This window comes from Coffea arabica, chromosome 9e (genome assembly GCF_036785885.1).
Source record: "Coffea arabica cultivar ET-39 chromosome 9e, Coffea Arabica ET-39 HiFi, whole genome shotgun sequence".
Lineage (NCBI taxonomy): Eukaryota > Viridiplantae > Streptophyta > Magnoliopsida > Gentianales > Rubiaceae > Coffea > Coffea arabica.
This window is the reverse complement of record NC_092327.1, coordinates 4,728,549-4,744,960: the sequence shown is the minus strand read 5'-3', so window position 1 is coordinate 4,744,960 and position 16,412 is coordinate 4,728,549. Positions and strand designations below refer to the sequence as shown.

The following is a 16,412-nucleotide window of genomic DNA, read 5'->3' as shown; positions in this document are numbered from 1 at the left end:
AGGTCTTAGAGGACTGCCCTTGCGATTTCTTCTTGGGCGGAGGCGCCGATGTCTCGCCCGAGCTCTTCCTTTTCGACCTCTTTGCCACCTCGGCACCTGAGCTCGACGTGATGATATCGGACAATTTGGTCACTGCACAAAGAACAAATATTATCATTTGCTATAGCCGAGGTCAAAGAAAAAGCCATGAAAGAAAAATTACAGGGTTTCTTAAGTTTAATGGAAAGGAAGGGAGTCTTGTTGGGAGACAGTAAAGCTCGGCTAATTCCCCCATCGACCAGCACGGCCTCGGGGTGGTCCAAGCTGAAGATCCGAAGTCCGGACCCCATCAATTTCTGGAAGGACTCCTCTTCGAGATCCCCCGCGGAGGCGTCGGTCTTCGATTTGATGGGCCTCCACCAAAAACCCCGTGGGAAGTCCACGGCCGAGACGAAGATGAAGTCACGCTTCCAATTGTTTATTGAACTGGGGGCGCCGACGACTAGCTTCGGGATGGTTTTGTTCCGGTTGCAGACATAGAACCATCCCTTATCTGTCCCATGTGCCTTGAAGGTGTAACATCGGCGGAAGAGGTCCACGGTCGGGGTCAGCTCTTGATGTCGGCACAGCATCTCGAAACCTACGAGAATGCGGACCGCGTTTGGGACGAGCTGAGTAATCCTCATGCCGAAGTGACGAAGTGTGTCCCTGAAGAACCTCGACGTCGGTATCCTCAGCCCGGCTTCCAGCTGCTGGATGTAGACTGCCACAGTCCCCATGGGGGGCTTCTCGGCTGAGTCATCTGGTCCGGGCGAGGTGATGATGTACCCCGGCCTGAAAGGGTACTTTCTTATCACCTTCTGAGCCCTGTCTTCCCCCACTCGACTTCTGAACTTCGGCATCTTGCCGAAGTCAATTTTGGCCGCGTCTTTCGGAGCTACTGGCTCCAGTACTCCTTCGTCATGGGGTATCTGAGCTCCGAGCTCGTTATTGAAGACAACCTCGGAACCAGCTTCACTCATCTCGGATGACTCTGACACCGAGGCTGCCTCGACGATCTCCACCTCGGCTGAACCCTCCGCAGCACCGGACGTCGATCCCCCAGAGCTGGACGAAGTCGTTTCCTTCGAAGTGTCCGGCCCCTCCTCGGCCTGGTAGCTCGGTTTCACAGTTTCCTTGTGGATTTTAGCCGTTTTGGCCATGAGTGAATGATGAGATGAAGAGAAAGATACTTACTGTTGACTACGGAATCTGACGAAGTGGATGACTTCGGTTGATATCTCGGCTGGCAGGACTGACCTCGGCGACGCTCAAGAATTTTACAAGTCTGAGATTGAGAAAGAAAGTGATGGGCCATATGGTGAAAAGGACCCCCTATTTATAGGGAGTCGGGGGGAATCCGAAGAGGCGGCAAGAATGCGAAAAGGCAACCACGTTCGAATTCAAAAGGACGTGTCCCTCTCTCTCCTCATTAATGACTCGTCCTTTCAACTGACACTCCCTCTGCACGAAACGTCCCACTACTTCACGACGCGACGGTTACCAGTGACCACGTCCTGTCAACTGACTCGCCCACGTGTCCCGTCCCTGCATATTCCGGAGCAGTTTCGGAACCCCGACTCTTCATGACTTCGGCACAGGGAAGCCTCGGTACCTCCCTAGCCCGGAGCTCCCGAGGCTTGGGGGGCTTATTGAGGGTGCTCACCTCGGCAGTACCTTGTTGCCGAGGTGACCTCGTTTCGTCTCCTACACGAACACAGCCATTCCCCGATCCGGACCCTGAGCTCGGCTCGGTCCATGGTCTCCTACTCGGATGACCTCTGCGCCCCTGTCTACCACCTCGGCTAGACGCTGATGATGTCAACACCCCTGACAACACCCAGGACCAGTGCTTTATCTGAAAAGCACTGGGTGATCTTAATGACTACTGCGCAGGACCCCCGTCATCCAGCCCAGGCGGCTACAGTGTCAGAGTCAGGCCTCCTGCGCAGGGAACAGAGCCGTAATGTCAGGACATGGGTCCCACCAGCATGAACCCTCCGTCCTGACCTCCACTGCCACTCTATAAATACCCCACACACTCCCAACAAGTAAGCATACTGTTCATTTGACAATACTATTATTTCTCTCGTTCTCATACTAACTTGAGCATCGGAGTGATCTCAGGGGAGAAGCCCCGCCATTCACTTCGGACACACAGATACAACTCACCTCAGAAGAGGCTGATTTCGGCTGGTTCAACTGCCCCCCAAAAATCACCTCCTCAATTAGGTTTCAGAGTTTCTTTAAAATATATGAAATATGAAAGCTTTTTTTTTTAAAACTATACGTACAAACGTGTATTATAAGGGTACAAACTTGGATTGGCAATGAAGAAATGCAAGATATATATCAGTAATCAAATTTTAAAAGCATCCACCTTAATTTAATATTTTTTGTCATGGTTACGGTGGTGGTGCAATTGTAAAAGGTTGAACAATAATAAGAGATATATTTTGGTCGTATAACAAAAAAAATTGAAGATGGAATTCCAATTATAAGTTTTAGAGTTTTAATATTGCTTTTACGGCAATACAAAAGCCAACAAACGGAAAGAATATGGCAAAAAGCCGAAGTAACTTATTTTTTTTTACTGGGTTTCTTCTTCAATGCTGAAGTGATGGGGCTTCTAATAATAGAGAAAGTCAACAAAGACCAGACACCCAAATGGCTCAGGGTAACATACCTGGCTGAAGGGTGCATCATTAGGGATAGAGGATCGGAAGAAAATATTATGTGCGGGGCCATTGACTAGAATTTGACTCAAAAAATTTTCCCTCCAGAAATTATAATAAAAAAATAAAGAGGTAAAAAAGCACACTAATTGATAAGATGGTTTTGGATTTACAAGCTACTCCCATCTAACCTATGTTTAACAAGGTAGTTGGATTTAGTCCCATATTATTGTGATTAATCTTAAATACAAGATCGACATTGATGTTTACAATCTTTTTCTATATCTTAAGAAAAAATTATTTCAATATTTAGCTATAAATTTACAAGGTATGCAACCATTCCTTGGAAAAATATGGTTTGAATTGAACATACACAAATGAGCCTCTTTACTTAAAAATGGTAGATGAGTATTAATTACTTTTTGAGAACCTAGTTGTTTTTTAAGTTTTTTAACGGTATCTAATGGGTTCTCGTTAACACACTTAAATTACATCTAATAAATTGTGTAAATACATGCAATAACAATCATTATTTTCCTTTGCATTTATATACTTTTCTAACTAAAATTATTATTCTTTCTTACATTTATGTACTTTTTCCTAATTAACTTTACCTTTTTAAAATTTAGCACTTCAAATACATCTTGATGATTGTCAATTGGGCACTCGTTAAACAGACCCTTGTCTTTTTTATCACAATCCATTTAGATTAGTGTAAACATGCAATTTTAGTTTATGTAAATGCTTCCTTTAAAAAATATCTAAGGGTGCCTATATCATTTTTAATTGCACACACAAGATATCTGTAGAGTTTTTTTTTTATCAACTGACTTCTTGATTTTGTACTTGCATTCTGACCACTACATAACAAAAATGTCTAAGCCAATGATTATATCCAAGATGATTGGTACAATCTTATGTGCATAACATATAAGTTATTGTACGTTATACAAAACAAGAATGTAGTTCAAATGACACTTAGAAACGAATTGAATTGTTGATTGTTAGTTTGGATGACCATATTAAAACTTTATCTTCAAGTTAAGGGATCAAATTGAAACATATTTTTAACTAATTACCCCGAATAAAAAACATTTTAAGGTATTCAGGAAAAAAAAAAGAATGATAAGTAGACGACCAAAAGGGGGGAAAAAGGGATGAGAATGTGTTGTATAGATATTAAGACATTGTAAAATTATTTATTCTTCCTACACATAACTCTCCTTTCTATATGTTTTTCTTACAACCCAAATCAGATGGATTTGCATAACGGATGCCTAATGAACACATAATAAGAGGTGCATTAAGTGTCCATTTTTTTTTTTGAGAAGTTAAATTAGAAAGAGAAGTGATTAAATGCAAGAGTTGAGAGTGTCCAAATTTATTACTTTATGTATACAAAATATACTTGTCAATCGTCAACCATTTCTTATGATTAGATGGTTTGTATGTAAAATATTTTTTAGATTAGCAAATTTAGAGGCTCTTTGGAATTGCAATACATTTACTAAAAGAGTACTTTAGGCATAAAGGCATAATTCTAAAAGTTTTTGGTAAGTATCATTTCTTAAATTTATTAGAGACCTTTTGTCCATTAAAGCAATTTTAGCAGAAGTTCAAAATTTTTGTTTTTAGAATAAATTTATGTTAATAAAAAATAAGAAATTAACATTAAATATTTTATCCTAAATGATAGGATGCGTAATTGCTATTAAATTTATGAATATTTTTCCTTAATTTTAGCCAAATATTACATTATTGGATTGATTCTACTTATATTTAGCGATTGGTGTTGATTATAGGAATATGGCAAGAAAAAGAGTAAAAAGTGGTTTAATGAAGATTTTTAGCCTATACCGTGTGATCGCACCAGAGTCGAGTATTTCAAGTCCGGAGACGCGGGATTCCAGCCAATAAAGAAGTTTTCTATTCCAAGTGGACTTTTAATTGTATTTGGGGATGTGGGAGCAGATTCTAGTCCTTGGTTTTTGGTAGCAATAACTAGTTAGAAATCTTTGAGTGTAATTGAGAGCCACATAGGCAATCCAGCATGTCCTCCAACATAGGAATTGGAAATCAATATCTAACTGTGATCTTGTTGATAGCTCGACTGTCAACACATATCCTTCAAAAACCATCCTTTTTGGGAGTCAACGAAGCTGGTACTACACAAAGGCTCATGCTAACTCTCGTATGGATCCTCACTTCAACAAGTCCTCCACAATATGTTGTAAGGTCTCATTCTCTTTGGGACTCGTATATATTAGTGTGGCAGATTTGGTAGACTCGCCCCAGGAACAAGGTCAATTGCACGCTGGATATCTCTCATTGGAGATAAACCTATAGGCAGCTCATCAGGCATCATGTTCTCAAACTCATTCAGAATTGTTTGCACCTTTGTCGGAATTTCTGTCTTTGTTTTTGCACCTTCACTGCTATTTGCCCCTTTAACTACTAAAACATGCACCACTTGAGATTCCTTGAGATCTATAAAGAAGGCTCCTTCTAAAGTTGCAATAGTTAAAAATTTCTTATTATCACTCTCATAAGACTCTGACTGCGGATGCACACTTTGTTCAAACTCCCCTTCTACACACTTCGCCATGTAGACTTGTTGCTTGCGATTGGGACAATTTTTAAAGTATGCCCCAGCTGTCTACATCTGCAACACTTATCCGCTATTGGACGAGCATAGGGATTGTTGCAATTTGTATCTACAGGTGGTGGTGGTGGAAAATTGATGTTGCTTCGCCTTGGCGCTTTTTTTGGTTCTTCCATGGGGTGCTTGTCCTCACGGTAACCTGCACACGTCTTTTAGAAAGACCTTTGATACTCATGATTTGCAACACTAGTTGGCTCATATTGTCTCCTTGAACTTCTTGTCCTTGCAGTATTCTTTGATGATAACTGCCACTCAGCCTTGAGGCCATATTATATGCCTTTGACATGTTAAGTACATATTGGCAATCCATCTTTTCTTGAATGGGCTCTCTTAAGCCATCCAAGAATCTTGACACCAATTGAGCATCCGTCTCCATAATACTATTACGGGCAAGTAATCGCAAAAAATTAGCATGATATTGGTGAACAAATTTGTTATCTTGAGTACAATGTTGGAATTGTGAGAAAAGATATTGCTCATAATTTGGTGGCAGGAAACAAGCCTTTAGCAACTACTTCATCTTTACGCAAGAGTTCACACCCTGCTTTTCATGGCATCACCTCTAGATCTGCAATTGCTCCCACCCAGTAGAAGCACCGCTTTTAAGTTGGTATGCCACCAACTTGACTTGTCGTTCCTCTGGGATGTCAATGTATTTGAAAAACCGCTCAACCTCCGTGACCCAGTTGATGAAGTCTTCAATTCCCAAACCGCTATTGAAGGAGGGGACATCTGCTTTCAATTTGTATGCTTCCGATTGGCACTCCTGATGTTAGTAACCCTGTGATTTCGGGTTGTTTCTTCCTTTGAAACTTGTTGTCCCTTCATCAGATAAATCATCATAAGTCTGACCCTTACGAAGATTCCTTTGGTCAATGTTGGCCAAATTACGGTTGGGAGGCACTTTCTCATACTTTGACTATCGCCATCTCGATCCTAATTACGTGGCTCCCCTGAACGCTGCAATAAAATTTCAAGAATTCCTTGATATGGTTCTGACTCTCTTCCATGCATGGTTCGAAGTCTCGGCCGAGACCGAGACGACTCGGCCGAGTCGTCACCGTTTCGGCCCCTATCGATACGATACCGTGACGAAACGATACCGAAATACTTGACTCGCCGATAAATCGGCCGAGTCGTCACCGCGACGGATTGACTCGGCCGAGTCACACCAAATTATCCCGAGTCAAGACGAGAAATCAGCCGAGTCACACCGCGACGGATTGACTTGGCCGTTTCTTTTGCTATTTTTTAATTATTTTTATTTAGCATACTTTTTTATATTATTAACAATTTTTAGAATATTAAATACTTTAAAATTTGCGTCTCACCGAGACCGCGACCGATATGCCGAGACCGATGTAGAACGTTCCGGGCCCGACCGCGATTGCGACCGTGACTTTGAACCATGCTTCCATGCAGGTATAGGAAAGCTCTAAACGATCCATGCACTCACTAAGCAATTGCGTCTCAGTTTTGGGGTAGATCCACTAGTGGTATTTGCCATTTGCTGCAAGAGCAAGAGAAACCTACTCTGATACCAACTAATGTGGAAGTAAAATAGGCTAAATTGTTACACAAATAATTCAAAGAAATAATCAAGGGTGTTTCACGAACAACCTTTGTCAAGATTCAAAGAAACTTAAGAGATCGTGAGAAAACTTACAAAGAATTTGGTAAAGAACCAAGAGAGGATTTTATTGAAAACTGAAGTGTGTTTCAATGCCTAACTCAAGGTCCTATTTATAGACTTGACTACTAGAGAATCAAAAGGAATGTCTTACTAGTCAAGACAATCAATCAAACCTTGTCTTGCTGATCAAGACAATCAATCATGCCAATCAATTGCTCTAATTAAACCAATCATTTATTCTAATAAAATCATATCAAAATGAAATAATATCCTATCAAATCTCTTCATATCTTCACATTATAGTAAGATGTTGTCAAATCTTCATGTAGTATTATTGCCATAATAGCCTTCTTTCTTTGACCCTTCATGAAATCTATTTTGGTCAAGAAAATTTCTGAAATATGTTCTACATCATGTAATTTGAACTCTAGTTTAATAAGATTTTATCTTGTAATTTGATTTATAGTTCGATAGGATTTTATCTTTTGTAACCACTATCTTTGTAAAGTAACTTCTATATAAACTCTCAACAATGTCAACAACATTGAAACACCATGAATAATAGCACCCTTTTCTAAAATTTATCATTATTCATGCAGATGAATTTGCACTCAGGGGGGATTTCTATTTTCTTCTTATAGATCTAGATGATAGCAGCTGTCACCACCAGTAGTTTTAGCACGTGTAATGGAACCAATCATCACAGTGCCCTTTCTTTTTGTCTTTGGTTTCTTAAGAGAAAGCTGTTGTTGATATATGAAATAGGATCGAAATTATGTCAATATCTTTGAAACTACAAAATTCAGACCCAATTCCAGTGGGCAGTGGCTGTGCTTACCTAGTTCTGATCTACATGAGGAACAAGAGGTTTCATATGATGATTTTATGTATTCTAGGATTCCCTCGTTAATACACTAACAACACTACCCTCGTACATTTTTCTTCTTTTTTTTTAAATCTCAAAATTTATTTTACCTTCGTAACTTCTTCACATGTTTTTTATTTCTTATAAATTTTGCAAGCACAAAATGTATATTTAGCACTAGTTTAATTACATGGGAGCTGCACTCTCTCTCTCTCTCTCTCTCTCCCTCTAGCAAGCCTAAATAGTAGAGCTTGGATTGATGTGGATGGATCCCATGGTCTTGAGGGTATGATTATTCAAGCCTCAGATATAAAGAGGAAGTTCCCATAAGGTAAGTTGTCTACATTTTCAAAGCTTGGAAGCATTTTCCTATGCTATTCCTAAATGATAAAAAGGCTGAGTTGGCCTTAGGAAATCTACTGATGGTCCCTATGGGCAGAAAGTGATGTTATTGGATGCGATGGTAGTCTTGCCAACAAGGATGAGGTAAAAGTGATTAATGGCGATTAGACATGAGAAGAAAAGGGCAATTACCATGTCTTTGGTATATGCGTATTGTTATTTTCTCGAGGAAGACTCTTAACCTTTATCGAACGAGCCAGAGAGAGAGAGAGGGTTTGAGACCTTCGAAACAAGAACCAATGTCCTTGTCATTTTGAGTTGAGTCTTAGAAATAGAACGAAATGTGCTTATTGTCTAAACATGAATTAGGTGTTTTATAACCTGTACTTTTTTACCTTCAAATTTGTTGTGTGATGTTGACGCAAAAAGGGCCTAAAGTAAAAGTTGAGACAAAATTGTGCTTTTTATATATGTGATCTACAATTATAATGCATCATCTTGAATAGTGACCAATAAACAATCACCGCAAAACACCAAAAATGAAAAGGAAAGAGATAATGTAATTGTAATCAAGCCTAGTTTGGATTGTTATTTTTTGGAGAGAAATGTTTACTTTTTCGTGAATCTTTTCTCTACATATATTATATTCTAAAAAAATTTTACACTTTTCATGAATATTTTTTAATTATCTTTTATTTCACATATATAACATTCTAAAAAAGATACTACAGTAATTTTACTCCAAAAATTCCCTAAAAAATACAATCCAAAGTGGCCAGGCTACAATTTTGAATTTTCCATTCCAAGTTTGCCAAAATAGACTAATGGTCTTATATATTATTTCTATAAGTTAACCAAGCCTCCACTTCCTCAAGCATAATGTTTAGCACATAACACTGCACACGGGCACTGACTTCTCTCAGCCTTTTCTCCCCCAGCTACTTCCCTATTACACCTGCACACGAGCACCTACAAGTAAAAAATTTAAAAAAATTCCGCCAGGAAATGGGAAACAAGATTACCGTAATAGAAAACAGAACTTGGTTCAACATAGAAATTAGGATGTGGGTGGATCCCTCTAGACCTGATAAGTTCAAGAAAATTGTCAGGATCAAACCAGGTAGATCCATAAGAGTAAAGGCCACAATTTTCTGCACTAGGGATCATGATCATGGTAGTCTTGTAGAACATGATGTTCTGCTAATGGTGTATGCAAATGGAGCTTGGACTGGTAAATACATCTTTCCCAGTCACATTTTCACCTTTGCGAAAGTCTTCCTCGACAGAAACCTACATGGACAAGTCATTCTTCGTGGCAAAAGAGCAAAGTTCAGCTTTTTCAGACTCAGGTACTTTTTTTTCAGACTCATCTCAAATTATAGCTAATATTATCTCTTATGCTTTTTTTTTTTTTTTGGTCAACGCAACAATATATGGTAGGTTCGATATATATTTTGACTGACTTATTTATTTAGCTTTTTAAACATATGATTGCACAATGTTGAATTTTCATAGGAAATTTCTATAAATTAAATACTTAAAATTAAAAAAATATAAACATTGGGTTGAAAAAATTTACTAACCTGACTGAAAATTGGGGAAGATGAAAACACTAGAGGGACGGTATGGCTTGTGAAACTCTTGTTCTATTTTCTTCAGTTTATTTTGAAGTTTTTGGCTTTTTTTATTTGCTTTAAACATTGCTTTTTTTTTTTTAAATAGATGTTTTGCCTCCTTTCCTTCAAAATGCGTGGGACTAGGAATGGTTGAAGAGGAAATTTAGGTATGTTATCAGGAACTTCTACTACTAGGGTGTGTTTGATTGGGATTATTTGACATATTATTTAGAAATAATTACTATAACATTTTTTGTGACGTGTTCTATGTTAGATGAAAGATAATTGAGAATATGAAAATATGTTTATAATGCAAGCAAAATAGTATTTAAAATAATTGTTGAAATAATTGAAGTTTTCTTTATGGTTTCTTAAATTTTTGAATACATAGCTTGTGGCAAGAGTGATAAATGTTTATTATAGGAGTCAAAAAACTGATTCAGACCAAGTCGTCACTATGTAGCAATTATTAGAGAATTAACACGAGAGTAGCATGGCATATTGGTCCAAAAGATTACTTGACTTTTTTCTCTTTTTTTCCCAAGTGGTAAAATGATATAGGATGATCTTGAAGGAAATTTCTTTTTTTTTTTTAAAAAAGTTTTACGAGTAAAGCCTTGTGTATAAGCCTGCGAATGCATTGAGTATTATCCAAATCTAACTCAAATCCTTTTTTTTTCTTTGGTAGAGATGTATTCAAATTTTCAAATTCAGACTCTACCCAAATCTAAACCCTTCCAAAGAATCATAGATTTGGATAAAGTTTGGCACTGTATGATCCAAATTTTCTAATTTAGATTAGTTTTACATATGAAGTGGCTATCCAGCCCCCTTTAAATCCCATAACAGGTGAGGTCTAGTTTTGAGTGCACTATCAATATCTAACGGATCTTTTATCCCAATCTTTGTACTACTCTTTGCCTTATTTTTTATTGTATTACTATTTCTCCTTCATAAATATCATATTTTAGTTCTTTTTCGTTTTCTTAAATTCTAATAACTATTAACTGAGTAAAAAATAAATACAATAGGTTCAAAAAAGTAATACATAATAGAAATTTAAAATTACAGTAGAAAATTCATTAAAAAATCTCATTTTTATGCATTTTGATTTTTTGAGCTTGTTAAATTTTGTATATTACTTAGTTAATAGTTATTGAGTCTTAAGAAAACAAAAAATAACTAAAATATGATGTTTATGAAGGAAAAATAGCAATACAATAAAAAATGGGACAGAAAATGACATAGAAATTGAAACAGAAGATCTGTTGTGCTATCAATATGCAACAATATTGGTAGTGTAAGTCAAAGCATAAAAATGTGAAATACCATGTTTTTTTGGGGGGGGTGTTTATGAAAAAATTTATTGTAATATTATATTTGAAAAAATTTAGCTATAAATATTCTTTGTAATATTTTTGGAATGTATTTTGGGATAGTTTTAGAATTTAAAATTTGTTTAGGGTTTTTTTTTTAAAAATTGAACTAGCTACCACCGTCACCCAGCACTGTCGCCCTCATTGCCACCATTGACCATGATCGCAATCGTGGGAGGGGAGGGGAGGAGGAAGAAGGAGTAAGAAGGGGAGGGAAGGAAGAGGGAGAAAAAGAAGGATGGAGGGGGAGAAGAAGAGAGAGGGAGGAGAGAGAAGAATGGAGAGTGAGAGAGAGAGGAGAGAGAAAAAGGAGGAGGAAGGAGTGGTGGTAGTGGGTGGTGGTGGTGTGTGTGGTGGAAGAAGAAAATATGGTAATTTTTTTATTTTTTTGTATATTTGTGAGTTATTTTACAGATGTTATATAGATTAGATGTTTTCGAAATTGTTTTTGTTTGGTGTATTACTATGATATTGTATTTGATAAAGAGAAAAATGTTTTTTTTCAAAAACAAGTTTTTCAAATACAATACTATAGTAATACACAATAACTCAAAAAACATCTCATCCATACAATATATCAACTATTTCAAAAAATTTTTATAGTAAAAATTTTTCATATACACTGCTACAGTAAAAATTTTCAAAAACACCTCCAAAAACAGCTAATCAAAATGGAGCCTTAGTTTTTGTACCCAAATTTTGACACATGAGCGGTTTTAGTCTCCGAATTTTGGACAAAAATAAATTTGGTACCCAAACTTTCAACTTTTGAGCACATTTTGTACTCTTGATGGTTTTTTTCCAAATTGCTATCTAAAAAAGTCGTATGATAATCACATGTCCGACAAATATTTTATAAAAAAATGCCACAAGAAACGTAAAATATCTCTTTGACACTAAGGTGAAGATGAAATACAGTAAAAGAAGGAGAAAAGGTATAAGATGGATAGAGTTGGGCAAGTGATTAAAGTTTTAAAAATATCTCTTTTGGAACTTAGAAAGATATTTTACATTTTTTGGCTTTTTTTAATACAATAGTTGTTGTACATATAACTATCACATAACTCTTTCTGGTAGCAATTTGGAAAAAAATCGTCAGAGATACCAAATGTACTCAAAAATTGAAAGTTTGGGTATCAAATTTATTTTTATCTAAAGTTTGCGAATAAAAACTGTTTATGTGTAAAAATTTAGGTATCAGAACTATATTTTTCTCTTTGAAAAACTAGGGAATGCAAATAGGGCAACATGAATTAGAAAGATGGAATGCAGAGAGTTACAGACGGACAAGCACTAGCTTTTGGCACTTCAGCTACCCGCCAGCTACTAAAAGAAAATAACTGCTGGAGTCTATGTCTATAACAAACTCTGGCTATTTTCAAATCACGGAATCTACCTTCTTGGTCTAAATGTAATTCGATACATAAGTAAAATCCTACCTAATATGACATACAACTAATACAATGGATACAAATTAAAAGATACCCCACCTCCTTATTTTTAAGAATTTTCATTATTTATATCTATCATCTAGGTATATTATGTTTTTTAGAGTCACTTAATATAGGTGAGCTCTATATATAAAAAGTACAACTGTGTCTTGCAATGTATTAATACTTTAAATTCTTTTTTTTCTTTATTTAAAAGCTTTAAACTATTTAACATTTTTTTGTCTAAGTGACTTTACATGATTAATTTAAGTGGGCAAGATTCCATTGGGATAATGGCAAAGACATGCATAGACATCAATATGACAAAACACACATAGACATGTCATATATACAAGTACAGTATTGTACACAAATTTTAAAGAAAAAAAAGAAAAAATTGGAGGAAGTTTGAATGCATACAAGTTTATATGTTGAACATATATCAAAAAATTTTAAGCAAATGGAATTACTTGATGATATTACGTACTTTCAAGCTGTGATGACCCAAGTTTTAAGCTAAATTTTACAATATAATTTAGTTGCTGGATTTAAACCAATTGGAGTTTAGTCCTTTTCTAGCTTCTACGTTAGTAAACAAATTTATTTTCTATAGTTAAATGCAAGCAAAATAGTAATAAACTGTAACTCTGAATATAGCCATCCATTATGATTAAAAAATTAAAAAAAATAATTGGATAAGATTTCAAAGCTGAAACATAGCTCAACAGCATGAAAATTTGACTTCTGAATCCAGCACAATGACAAGTACAATTGGCATTAGATGCAATTAGTGCAGTTATTGTACTTTTTTATAATTTATTGTACAATCGAATTACTTTATTGTATTTCATGAGGTACATAACTTTTATTGTACCTCATGAAATACAATAAAGTTACATGAATATATACCAAATCATGAAAAAAGTAGCACAGCTGCATAACTCTAAGGCCACCTTTCTTCCTCCATTCCACAATTACGCAGTGGCTATCTAGGCGTAAAACAGGTGAGAAAAAATCTTGCAGATGTAAAACATTACGCAGTGGCTATCATGGTTTGTCGCCTTGTCGGACACTAAATTTTTCTACCATTGTGAAATAGCAAGGAAGGTTGTATTTGTCATCTATAAATAGAGCCCTAAGGATGGGCTGTAGGAATTCACAACCCTAAGAGAAGTTGAGAGAAGTATGGTAGAAGATGAACGGGTTCTTGTTTCACCAAAAGGTATGGCTGACTTAGAGAGTGGAGTGGATTTAGATGTCCATAAAGTGTTGACACAAGATCTGCGAGTAGTAAAGATGGCGGTGGCAGCCACAAAAATAAAAAATTGCAGTTTTATCCCTTACAGTTTCTCAGATGAGTACTATGGTCCAGAAAGATTTTCAAAAATTGCAAATTAACGTGAGGGACTTTTAGGACATATAATTCAGTTTGTGAGAGGGAAGCAAACCTTCACTTTGACTTCTGTCTTAGTTTAGAAAGGTTGTGCTTTTGATTTTGCAGGTTATACCGGAAGGATGAATTGGCTCAATAAATTTTATCTGCAAAAGTTGTGAACTCCAGTTTAAAATTATTTTCAAAAATTGCATGAGCATGCATTCCATTGGTGTTGCAACATATGTTGTTATTTTAGTATTGATTTTTTATTTCCAACAAGTACTAAATCATAAAGTATAACAAGAAATAGTACAAGAAAATTCACCAACAAACTCATATATTTATACAGCCCTTGTTTAAGGTATTACAGTGAATTACTTGATCATCTATATTTTGAATCAAGTAAAAAGAAATTATTTTAGTAGCATACTTTTTGTTAAATATCATTGATTAATTTTGAAAATTTTATACATTTTGCTTTTCTTGTTTTATATGTGATATTTGGCAAATATTTTGAAATCTAGTATATAAGTCAAGTTTAATTTTCATCTATCTATGCTATATGAAATAATTTCCCTTGAAAATCAAATAGTTTCTTAAAATTAGAAACTAAACTCAAATGTCGAAAAGTTTTTACTTCTTTATAAACTCTAAACTTTTGAACGGTTTTAGATAAAACTTTAAAAGTTATTTGATACCAAAAGTATACTACAGATTTCAAAAGTTTACCAAAATATTTGTAAAATCTAGTTAAAATTAATTTTCACCCTGTATCTCTATGATGTAGATATTTTGCAAAACATTCAAATAATTTTCCAAATGATGAATTGCAAACTAATCATCCATAAATTCTTAACTTCAAATCTCATATCATACATCGGATTTGTTATCATGTTTGTTACTTACTCTATCCTTAAATACTGTGATCACTTGTATTTCTTAAATGCGCATGTCCATGTGATCGTGCTTGATGAAGGGCCTGAGTAGTCTTAAGTGTTGAGACTGAGACATATTTTAGATGCGCTTATGGAGTGTTGGGTGGAAAATTGCATGTATGGTGATATAAGGGGTAGCGGATCCATGGTAACAACTCTATATTTGATGATTATCTCTAGGATACGAAAACTGCATATCACTACTACTAAATTGAAACTGCTACCTTTTATTTCGTATCATGTCATTGTCATGATTTTAGAAACAAGACTCGAAAATATTTTAAAGATACACTTGCATACTAAATCATTTGGACTCACTAAACTTTTAGCTCACTCTTTGTCAAATGTTTTGTCAGTGTGATTATGATGAAGCAGCCGGAAGATTTGGGTGACTCAATTGAAATGGTATTTGGACTCGGAGTTTGTTGCAAGTTTGTAGTCATTTGCATTAGAATAAGGTCTACATGACTTAATTCATTATTTAGATCTCTTTGGGTTGTGATAGTACTTTAAAACTCGATCTTATTAGCTGGAATGTTGTATTTGGGATTTGAAATCTTGTAATAAATTTCGTTGATTTGGATCAAAAGTTGAACCATACTTATGTTTTACTTTTTGAACTCGCCAGACAGAAACCTAACCACAGCCTTTCTAAGGAAGGGTGGGGTTGGGGTCTCATACAAGCAATAAGTACTGCATGAAACATTATTAAATGTTAATTTTGTTATTGGAATTAAAAAAAATTCCAAGTAAAAGAAAAAAATTCAAGCAAATAGAACGATCGACTTGATAATGTTTCATACATTCAAGCAATAGTTATTCCACAAAACATTCTTAAATGTTGATTTTGTTATTTCAAAATTATAATTGGATTGTATGTCTATTATCTTTTAATTGCATATATTTTATTATTTCTGAATTCAATTTTAATTGCATATTAAGAAATACCAATGGATACCTATGGATATCTGGATAATGCTTTCATTCATCTAAGCTATTTACACACTAATTCTTGTTTGGCTCGTTCGAGTACAGGATAAGCTCAATCATTTAACAAAGAAAACAAGTTTAATCAAAAGGTTAGGCTTACTAATTCTTGTTTGGCTCGTTCGAGTACAGAATAAGCTCAATTATCTAACAAAGAAAACAAGTTTGGCTCGTTCGAGTACAGAATAAGCTCAATCATTTAACAAAGAAAACAAGTTTAATCAAATGGTTAGGCTTACTAATTCTTGTTTAGCTCGTTCAAGCACAGAATAGGCTCAATCATTTAACAAACAAAACAAGTTCAATCAAAAGATTAGACTTGTTTAATAATTGAGTCGAACATGAATTTATTTGCAAACTGCTTGAACAACTATGCGTGCATATATATAATTATAAAAAAAAATGGTAAATGCAAATATAAAAGCCTTGATCAAATATGCATAATAAATCATGTACTATTTCTTGGAACAAAATTGAATAATTTGCAAACTTGAGCTT

General features: G+C 35.5%; 1 long non-coding RNA gene across 1 annotated transcript; it reads left to right on the top strand.

Annotated features, from left to right (window-relative positions):
- The first annotated feature begins 9,092 nt into the window (after nucleotides 1-9,092).
- LOC140014546 (uncharacterized) lies at nucleotides 9,093-15,482 on the top strand. The gene is made up of 3 exons (XR_011821335.1): nucleotides 9,093-9,544; nucleotides 9,918-9,978; nucleotides 15,284-15,482. It is a non-coding gene; the product is annotated as an uncharacterized lncRNA (long non-coding RNA).
- Nucleotides 15,483-16,412: the final 930 nt, after the last annotated feature.